The sequence below is a fragment of the Hipposideros armiger genome, unplaced genomic scaffold (genome assembly GCF_001890085.2).
Source record: "Hipposideros armiger isolate ML-2016 unplaced genomic scaffold, ASM189008v1 scaffold_509, whole genome shotgun sequence".
Taxonomy (NCBI): Eukaryota; Metazoa; Chordata; class Mammalia; order Chiroptera; family Hipposideridae; genus Hipposideros; species Hipposideros armiger.
The window spans coordinates 575,325-586,688 of NW_017731859.1; the positions used below are offsets into that span (position 1 = coordinate 575,325).

The 11,364-nt window shown below is 45.1% G+C and overlaps 1 protein-coding gene across 5 annotated transcripts in view; it reads left to right on the top strand.

Annotated features, from left to right (window-relative positions):
* Positions 1-11,364, top strand: part of MTM1 (myotubularin 1) — a 92,241-nt gene that overhangs the window by 23,385 nt on the left and 57,492 nt on the right. The gene's annotated exons all lie outside the window — the stretch shown is intronic.

Consider the following 11,364-nt stretch of genomic DNA (forward strand, 5'->3'; position numbering starts at 1 on the left):
AGAACAGTGGTTCTTTAGCAGATGCGCAGAGGAAAACCACTTGTGGGACTTGAAAACACTACAGATGCCCTAGATGTATCGCAACAGAATGCACACGTGTAATTTTGAAAACCTCACAGAGAAGGATGCTGATGTGAATCCCTTGTTCAGGCTCACTGCTCTAGAACTTTCCAAATGTTCGATTATTACAAAGCTCCAGGGAGCAGTTTCGAACTAGGCTGACTGTGGTGTGGCCTAGAGCCACTCTACCTTTCCATTCCATGGCGATGAAATGTTTGCCACAACATTTCAAGGAGTGTTCCATTGGTGGAACAGTGAGATAGAGATGACGTGCTCCAGAAGGGACAGAAAGAGTGAGTTGCCGTGGTGGCTGTCATAGAAGGACCTGTGCTCAATGTGGTGGGGCACCGTTGCCCGGGCTGGCCTGAAGGGACAGCTCTGATTTGGTGAGATGGACCCAAAGAGGCTTAGAAAGGTCCAGGGTACATGGAAGAGAGCCCAGCAGTAGCTTGTGCACAGGAGACATTGAGAGTGTTGAGGGAATGTAGCTTTTGTTTGATTGCTTTCACTCTGCAATTTCTTCAAGACGGTTCTAATCCAGATGAGTTTGCATCTTTTGATTTTTTTTGTGCTCAGCATTGTATCAAAACTCTGAAAACTGCTGTTTATTGCTCCTATTGCCTTAGCTGTGGAAGCCCACTTCTATAGTGTGTATAAACCCCCAGGGTCCTGAGATGGGGTATTTTATTGATGTGAATCTTTTTGGGCCCCTAGGTAAGACAGGAGCTGAACAAATGTTCTAGTTTTCCAAAATGCAAAAGGAGAGACTGGAAATGAACAGAGCAGTGTGAGCTGGATGTCAACCCTTGACAACAATTGGCAGCAGTTCTACAGTTAATCACCTAAAGAGATGATTTTTAAGTACCTAGGAAAGAAAGAAACCACTGGGAGAGTTAGTCACCTTGTCTCGATTGAATTGAGGCATATGAGAGACCCTGGCAAAGAAACGTAGGGCAAATGGTGGCGGTACACTTAGGTGGAGTTATAGACTGTGTATGACAGATTTGATGCCAACCAGGAAGCGTGGTCGCTCATGTCTTGCAGTGTGGGCCCTTCATCTCCAGCATTTCTAATGCAGTGCAAATGAGCACATAGAAAGCATGCGTGTCCAATATGTGAAAAACACCAAACTAGCCAATGTGCTAGATGACTGAATCGGGCTTTGAAATGATCTCAGTTGGCTAGGATACTGGAGTGACACTAATAATATGAAGTTTAGCATAGATGACATTTGCTTAATAAAAACTAGTTGTATCAACAAGGGTCAATAAAGGACAGAGGAGGTCTGTCTTAATGGGGCCCAAGCTTGTTTTTCCCAGGCACTGGACATGACTGATTAAAAAGGTAATAGAGGGCCGGCTGAGTGGCTCAGTTGGTTAAGAGCTCGCTCAAGAGTTTGAGCTCTGAGCAACAGCGGTTTGAGTCCAGCCCAAGCTGAGCAGCCGCTGAGCTGCCAACAGGTAGCAGGATGGCTCAGCTAGAAAAAAAAATGGTAATAGCCCTGTAGGCTGAACTAACAAAAGTATGATAACGGCCAGACAAAATGAGATGATAGTCCCGTCTGAAGTGTGTTCAAATCTAGGTGCCACGTTTTAAGAGGGACACTGACAAACTAGAGAGAGTTTCAAACAAAGGGAACCAGGCTAGTGAAGGGGCCACAGTAGGAGCGATGATCGAAATAAATGTTGATCTTGGATCCAGGAAAAGAACATGAAGGGAGATGATAGCCATCTTGGCGTATTTGAAATGTCTTCTGTGGAGCAGGGATTAGACTCATTCTTTGCAGCTCCTAAGGGCCAAATTGGGACAGATTGAAAGATTTTATGCTAATACATGGGAAAATCATAAAAAATCAGAATTAAAGCAAGTGGTATGGTGCCTTTCACCTCTGAGACTCTAAGCTTGTTGACCAGCCACACACGCCTGGTTCTGTTTTATGCTGTCACTGATGATGAACTGGGGAAATTATTTAAACTGTGGTGCAGTGACAAGATTATGTATATTGTCTGATCTCAACAATGTAAACTATCTGTAGAAAAGAGGCCAGAAGGAAATACACGAAAAGTTTTAGTACTTGGGGTATTTGGAGAGCCGAATCAGACATGCTTTGTTTTCTCCCTTCCACTTGGAAGGAGCATGTATTCCTTTTATAATTGAGAGAGCACTTAGCAAGCTTTATTCTGTTTTCATATGGCACTCTAGAAGGTGGGGATTAGTGCTGAATGGGTGAATCAAATGCCCATTGGGCACTGACTACTAACTTTTTTCTTCTTCCACTAAGTCTTACATAAACATTTTACCAAGTTGCCACAACATTTAGTCCAAGTATAAAAGCAAGCAGCGAATGGCAGAAAACATCATATAAAGAAAGCCATGTAAGTGGTTATACAGAAGCCTAAAACGTAGTCATCACAGAGTTTCTTACTTACTTAAACTCCCAAATAAGAATATTGATTGGGTTCTGCTGCAAAATGTGAATTTTGTGTGTGCGTTTGACAAAGAGCTGACATCTCACTGGCATTTTGAAGTGGACACCTGTTTGTCTCAGGTATGTAAACACTGCAGTGGAAGTGCGGCCTGACTCCGAATCCGCTCTCCAAGCACTGGGGTCATTTCCTTAGATGGGCACAGTGGTCTTCTTCCACCTGGCTCTCCATGGTCTTGCCCAGTGCTGCCTCCCAAGTGACCCGCCTTAGAACAAGGCTGAACAGCTTACTTCTCAGTTCCAAAACTCTTGGTGGCTCTCTGTTGCTCATAGAAAACAATCCACTCTCCTTTATATGGCATAATAACCCTTTTTTTTCTGAGCCATCCTGCCACCTGTTGGCAGCTCAGCGGCAGCTCAGCTCGGGCCGGGACTCGAACCGCTATTGCTCAGAGCTCATAATCTTGAGCGAGCTCTTAAACCAACTGAGCCACTCGACGACCAGCCCCTGGCATAATAACCATTCTGACTTCTCTTTCCATGTCTCCCATACTTTTCTCAAACTGCACAAAGCCCCTTCCCTTTTCCCAACACGTGAGGCCCTTCCATGCCTCTGTACCCCCACATGTGCCATTCTCACTGTACCTGGATGCCCTTCGGAAGCCACTATTCATCTTTCAGATCCCACCTCAAAAATCCTGACCTCTCTGAAGCCTTCTCCAGCTTCCCTTGAAGTAATCCCTCCCACTTGGTGTCCCCACAGCCCTTTTTCCACATCCCTACGTTAACACTTGTTATGAAACCTCACCTGGCCACCCTATGTATGACATAAACTTGTAATTCCCCTCCCAACACTTCCTCTCCCCCTTCCGTGTTTATTTGTTTCTCCTGAGCACTTGCCACTATCTCTTATTTTATATATTTTACTACTTCATCTTTTTCCTTCTCTGTCTGAGGACGGGGTGCTTGTCTGTCCTTCAACTGGTGTACCCTCAGCATTTAGGACAGAGCCTGTCCCATGAAGGTGCTCAACCAGGAATCCTATCTCACTTATGTGTTCTCTGTCTGGTCGTGCCTCATGGTGAGTCCTTTTGGTCCTCTGTGCCTAGTTGGCACAGTGCCCAGTAGACAGGTGGTGGTCAGTAAAAGTGTATTAAATGAGAAACTCAGGAGCGAACACACCCCATCACTGTGGTTTGACCACAGTGTGGACCCTACTAAATTGTGGCATCTTCAAGACCCATAGCCACCTTTTGACCTTGAGGGTGCTTAGGAATTTGGCTCAGGGTTGATCTTGTGAGGCTAGTAGGGGCTACTTTAGGCATGTAATGTGCTATAATTGGGTAGACTACCACGGGGAAGAGTGCTTTCAGACTCCCTTCCAGGAACACTCTGGGTGCAGGCGCTATCTATAGAGGAGGAGAAAGACGGATTAACCCTTTGTCCATTCATGCATTCATCTCTTCATTCCAGAAACACTTGGCGAGTCCCATGGTGAATCTAATGCTGTGCTAGGTGAATGATGTAGAGATGAGTAATTGTGGTATAATGTGGCACAGCCTGCAGTGATGGCGTAATGCTGTGAGGTTACAAGGGAGAGGATGATTAACCGTGTGATGAGTCATAGAATGCTTTACAGAGGAGGTGATATTTCAACTGAGTCTTGAAGAATGGTAACAATTTCTTGGACAGGAGTGAGAGGGGGAGGAGTGTGTCAGGTACAGAGTTTCCATATCCCATGTATAGCCATGTGGAAAAATATCACATACGGTAGAAATGGCTGAGTGATCTGTTGGAGCTGGAATATAGGGAGAGAGAGGAGTGGGGAATCGGAGATGAGGTTGTAGGCGTGTTACGTGGAGACCGACATAGCAGATGTGGATTGGGTTGTCAGAAAAGTCATGATGCATTTTTGCGACGAAAAACAGGAAAAAGACGTCATGACTTTTCCGTCAACCCAATATTTTAGGAAGAGACGTCAGGTTGCAGCAAATATGATGGATTAGGGAGGGAGAGACTGGAGGCAAGATGTTATTTTAGCTTTCCAGGTAAGCAGTAAAGGGCCTAATACAGTCCTCGTTGTGATAGAAAGGAGGGAACAGCCGTGAGAGATTCAGGAGGGTTTGGGGAGGCCATTGGAGGTGGAAGTTGAAGGAAAAACTCAAGTCGGGAATGATTCCTGTGATGTTTTGGCTTGAACAGTTGGCGCTGCTCCAGGCATCAAAATAGACATTACAGGAGAAGGCATGTGTTGGAGACAAGCCCCCAGGGAAATAAGTCTGTATGTGTGGACTTACAGCTGTCCCAACTACCGGGTGGAAATGACCCAGAAGCAGTCAGAAATGTGACTCTGAAGCTTCCGAACTTATTAGCATATCACTATTGGTAAAACCATGTACATCCACAAGATTACCTGCTAAGAATATGTGATGAAAAACGAGATGTGGGCTGAGGAGAGACCCCTAGGGGACATGAACAGTTTTCTGTGGTGGGGAGAGAAAGAAGCAGCAGTAGAAAATCTGAGAGAAGGCTTTGGCGGAAGTCAGTAGAAGAGAAAAATCTCAAGAAGGAAGGGAGCATGGTGTGAAATGGTGCAGCGTTCATCACAAAAAAGAATGAACAGGGGCCGTGGAACGTGGCCCATTAGGAAGCACTGGGAACCCTGGGGAGAACAGATTGTGTAGTGACGGGAGTCTGATTGGCCCCTCTTCCTTCTCCTTTTATCTCCTGGTGGAAGATTTGCAGGCACCGAGGCCTCAGCACACTTCTGTCTATTCATTCTTCGCCGCGTGGCTTCCTCTCTCCCCTGGCTTCAGTCACTTCTCTACAGATAACACCACTGTTAACAAAGCTACTTGAGTTGACTGAGTCCTTTTCCACACACCCTCATCCCATCAGACCACAGCTGGCAGGCAAAGCAGACGCTACCCCAGCCCATTCCCTAGTCCTCCCATGGCTCTGTGTTCTAGTGCTGACCTTTCTTCTGGCCCCAGTTTCTCATTTCTTCCTGCCTGCTGGAGATCCTTGACTTTCCACCTGGCATCCCGGAGGCCGAGACCACATTCTCTGGCTCTTTCTCCCTCCCCAATCAGTCCCTTCTTCTGGCTGTTCTTGTTTCTCTTGATGGTGCTACTTTTCTTCCTGTCACCCTGGGACCCCCTCTCTCTCCCCCTTCTCCTCTGCAGTCTTCTTCACATACGCTCAGTTCTCTCTAGTCCTGTCGCCCCACTCTAGTCCAGGGTCTTATCACCAGCACCTATCTCCCAGGCCATTCTCTCTAGCTCCGTAAGGCATTCCTACATTCTTATCATACCCCTGCTCAGAACTTCTCAGTGGCTCCTTTCCTCCCTCATTTCAGATTCCTTAGCTAGGTATTTACATCCTCTACAACCCACCCCTAATCCATCATACATACTGCAACCTGACTTCTCTTCCTGAAATCCACATCTGCTATGTCCGTCTCCATGTAACTCGCATAGAGCCTCGTTTCCTCCGATTCCCCACTCCTCCCCTCCCCTCTATATTGCAGCTCCAACAGATCACTCAGCCTCACCCCACACTCAGGCTCAAGTGCACTACTCTCTTTCCTACAAGCCCTATGCTTTCTGTTCCCCGGACTTCCCTTCAAGCCATTTTCTCCACCTAGGACACCCGTCACACCCCCCACCCCCCACCCCACACACACAACTTTTAAAAATTATTTTGAAATATTTAAGATAAGAAAGTTTATAAAGGATAACACAAGCATCTGTGAGTCTACCACCCAGCTGAAGAACTCCCATCTCCCCTTCACCCCAGAGTAGTCAAAAGCTGAAAGTTGGGATTTCTCGTTTCTGGTCATTCCACACCCGTTTTTGTTTTTTTTTTTAAAGATTTTTATTGGGGAATTGGGGAATGGGAACAGCGCTGGGGAATTGGGGGAAGGGGAACAGACAAGTTGCTGTCCTTTTGTTCTTCAGTCTAGTTGTGGAGGACGTTGCTTCACTGGCCCAAGTTGGCACCATCATTGCGCTCTTCCCGGGAGAGGCAGATCAGTCGCCGGCTTCTGGACGGCAGCTCACTACGGCTGCTGGCCGCTCTTGCTGGCTGCTGGCTACACACGGTAGCCCATGGCAACCCACTGCAGCAGGGGCTGCAGCCTACGCCATCGCCAGCGACTCACAGCAGCCCAGCTCCAGGTTGAGCTGTTATTCAGCATCTTAGCTGTAGAGGGCAGTGTCACTGGCCCTCATATGTGGGATCCGAACCGGGGCCCTCTGGCGTCCCAAGCCAGCTCTTAACCAATGCACCACTCGGCCTGCCCCACACCCGTTTTTAAAATCGAATGGAATATAGGAGCTGTGTAGGAAGCTAAAGGAATGGAAGCTTTTCAGCCTTCAGAATAAGCAGATGACAACCCTTGGCAGTATAATTTGGTTCTAGGATTGACTTCTGATGAGATGGGAAACGCATCGGGTATACAGTTTTCATTTTCTGATGGTAAGTCAGAAATAGTACATTCTTCCTGGATTAAATTCAAGGAGAAATTTGTTCTTAGGATTTTCTCTAAAAGATAGGAACATAGTGATGCAGCTCTTTAGGTAGAGTATCATCCAAAGATTCTTGAATACTGTTCAGGGCCCTCTATAAAGACAGAACGCATGTTAACTTTTATCCAGTCAAGGTATTTCTGTGAGGGACCGGATCAGGAGGGTCCGTTTCCTTTGCTTTTTGATGGTTTACCAGTGCAGAGGCAAGGCCTGGAGAATTGAGATGGCTGGATGGACCACAAGTCCATCAGACTCTCTCAAATATCTGGTTCTGAAATGAGCTTTGGACAGGTACTAGTTATCATGCTACCTAAGAGCTGGGCACCTAACAAGTGTGGTAGGACTTAGGTTCTATAATCTCTCTAATTGGCTGCAATTGCAGCTATAAGCCTTGCCCCACCCAGAAGTGAGGCAAAGTTAACCTTCCATTGTGGACATTTCAAAACCAGACCTGTATTCTTTCCCAGAGGGACGACCCGCCCACTTCATTACAAGCATGAACAAAGAGGATTCCTGTAGTTTTTAGGAAAATACACTGAAATCTTTTCAAGACTGTTCTTTTTTTAGGTCCTTCTGTCTAGTGTATTTGGTCCCTCTTTTCATTTTAAAGGAGGTGAAATAATGTTAAAAATACTAGAATAATAAGACATCCTAGTGTGTCTTTAGGTAAGAACATCAGTGGGAACATAGGATCCACACTATAAGTATTCTTTTAAACTTTAGTCTTGAATCATCTCCTTATATTGCTGCTGCAAAATGAATGCTGTTTTGGGGTTAAAACAATTCCTGCTAACACTCTAGGTTCCCTTGCCTCTTGTTGCGATACCATTCCCAATTTGTCAGTTCCTAAACTTGAGACTCTGGGGGCTACTGAGCTCTGCTGAAAGTTGAAAGTCACATAGTGGATTTAATTATTTCCACTACAAGTCCAGGCTTTCAAAGCTCAGAAAGGGACTCATCGCTGCTTTGGCAATTCTTTTAATCTCAAATTGACTTCTTGTTACATCCCTCATCGCGTCAGTGACAAACCCTCCATGTTCAGTAGCTGATAGAATCTCTTGCTGTGCTGAAAAATTACAAGTCGTCCTCATGGAGCTCCCATAAATTCCCCTCTCATTACCTGATGATGTCTGTTTTCACTCATCCTTTCCTCATCCTCTCCCATCTGAGACGAAGGAGCTAGACGTCTTCTTGTCCAAAGCGAACCCCTGTACTTGATCCTTTCTCCTTTTACTTCCTCTGGAGCCTTAGTGCCCCATCATTCTTCTGTGTCTTAACGTTTGTGGTTTTCATTGGCTCCTCCCCTGCCCCCGCGTCCACAGACCTGCTCCAATCTCTTTATTTTATTATTATTAGTTTCAGGTGTACAAAACAATGCAATAGTTATCCTTTTCTCCCCTCACAAAGTGACATCCCCCTTCCCCGACCTACTGCCCCCCACCCCCGATATCATGCATATCTATTACAATCCATTAATTCCATTTCCACACTCTACTCCACATTCCATGACTATATATGTATTAAATTATAGTTAACATATAATATTATTCAACATCAGGTTCAGAAATACAGTGCAGTGGTCAGGCCTCTACACTGTCTATGCAGTGGTCTCCCTAACAAGACATGAGTCCCTCTGGCCCCCTAAAAATATTTACAACATTATTGATTATATTCCCCAGACTGTCTTTTCTGTCCCTGAGGCCTACTGTAGTTACCAATTTATGTTGTTTCGTCCCTTCCCCTTCTTCCTCATTCCCACCCCTCCCCAACTAGCAACCCTCAGTTGTTCCTCTGTGTCTCTGAGACTATTTCTGTTTACATTACTCGTTTATTCAGTTCTTTAGATTCCACATATAAGTGAGATCATATGGTATTTGTCTTTCTCCGTCTGACTTATTTCACTTAGCATAATACCCTCTAGGTCCATCCATTTCATTGCAAATGGTTCAATTTCCTTCTTTATTCCAGTCTCTTTATTTTAAAACACCTTCTTGCATCCCTGCTACCACCTGATACTGCCATCCTCTTTCTTCCCCTTCTTTGCCAGTTTTGTTTTAAAAAATTAGTCCACACATGCTACTTCCATTTCCGGACTATTAACTACTTCACTTCTCGTGGTCTGGCTTCTGTACCCTATTGAAACTATACTTTCACTACCCAATTCCAGTGGCCTTGGTTGAGTCCTCAACCTTTTAATTTCTCTGCAGCTGTGGATATTGTTGATTACTCCTTCCTTTGTATTTTTCTTCACGCGTTCTTGACTCTTCCACTTCTTTCTGCCTTTTGCCTTTATTGTAATTTATTTTTTCCTTCCTACATCCTTAGTGTATATTTCCCCAGAGTTCTGTCCTCACCCTTGTCTTTTTACATTGTCAGTTGCTTTCCAATTCCATGGCTCCAGTCCCAATCTTTCATTTTTTATTCATTGACTATTTGGGAGCTTGCCATGTGTCAAGCACTGTGCCAGGCACTAGGATATAGTGGTGCACACAGCAGACACAGTCTCTTCCTCATGAAGCTTTAGTTGTGATGAGACTGACAGACATTAATCAGCTAACCTCACCAGTATATATAAGGTGTGATAAAAAAAATACAGTGAATATTTTAAAATTTTTATTACAGTAAAAGATACATTGCCATTAATCCCCCTCACTTCAAACATACTCATCCCATTATTCTTTCCACTTTCTGAAACAGTTCTGGAAGTCCTCTTTTGTGAGTGTCTTTAGTTGCACTGTCATGGCTGCCTCAGTGTCCTGAATTGATTCAAAACATTTTCCTTTCACGGTCATTTTGACTTTGGGGAAGAACCAGAAGTCGCATGGTGCCAGATCCGGTGAATAAGGTGGATGAGGACACACCGTAATGTTTTTATTTGACAGAAATTGCCATATATGAGAAGCGGTGTGTGACACGGAGCATTGTGATGGAGGATAAAGTAAAGACACTCACGAAAGAGGACTTCCAGAACTGCTTCAGAAAGTGGCAGGAACGATGGAATAAGTGTGTTTGAAGCGAGTGGGAGTATTTTGAGGGGGATTAGTGGCAATGTATCTTTTACTGTAATACATTTTTTATTTAAATATTCACTGTATTGTTTGATCACACCTCGTAGCAAAAAGCTGTGATAAGTCTTGTGTGGAAGCAGTACAGGGGTGCAACAGTTTGAGGAACCTGCAGAATTGTCCTCTGAAAATGACGCTTCACCCTGGCCTGAAAAATGAATAGGAGTTCCCTAGATGCTGGGCAGGAGCTGGGTTGGAGAGAATAAGCTGAGAGAACAGCATAGGAGAGGCCCTGAACCAAAAGGATCATGAAGAGATGACAGTGTGGCTGGGTTGGGGCCAGGAAGAGCGGCAAGAGGTGAACAGGAAAGGGGGGTGGTGGCCAGATGACCTAGACTTCACAGACTCTGCTAAGGATTTAGGTGTTTAGAGGTAAGCAGTAAGAAGCTTCCGAAGTGGTTTAAGCAGAGGAATGACAGCATCAGAGTTACTTTGTAAAAGATCACCCAGGCTGCTGTGTGGAGGACAGATTGTGAGGGAACAAAGAGATGGCTGTGCCTATTCCGGTGGTCCAGAGAAGTTGCCGGTAGAGTTGGAGAGGTTGATGGATTCGAGGTTGATTTAAGAGGTAAACATTGGAGACTGGCTTCAGGATAATGGAGAAGAGGATGTCAACGATGACTCCTAGGTTTCCAGCTTTGGTGACTGGATGGATGGAGTGCCTGCCACAGAGATAGGAGGATGTAATTCAGATAGAGAAACAGCACATGTTTAGTTCTGGGCATCTTGAGTTTGAGGGGCCGTTGGGATTGCTTCCAGTTCTGTACTTCCAGCTGCTTCCTGGCTGTCTGTACTTGAGTCATTTATCATAACCTCCAACCTAGTGTGTCAAAAATTGACCATGGTCATCTTTCTCCGAAACCCCATCCTATATTCTTCACATCTCTTGGTGGGACACCATTGTCCCAGATACTTGAGTCTAAATGTGAGTCATTGATTTCCCAGTGGCTCATCTTCTTTTGCTTTCCACCTTGGTCACTCTCCACTTTCAGATCCTTGTAACCTCTCACTTGCCCAAAAACATTAGCTTCCAGGATCCAAAGAATGTGTGGAGAGTGCTCAGTGCTGCTGGATGAATCTTCATCAACCATCAATCTATCATTGACTTCCTCTTCTCAAAATACACTCCATGGGACACAATCACCCTGATCCAAGCCCCAGGATACTCCCCAGGAAATTCCCCTGCTACCCTATCTTGAACCTGGCCCACTTTAAAAATATACCATATTCCCCCATGTATAAGATGCACCCTTTTTTGAAAAATGTGTGGTCTAAAAACTGGGTG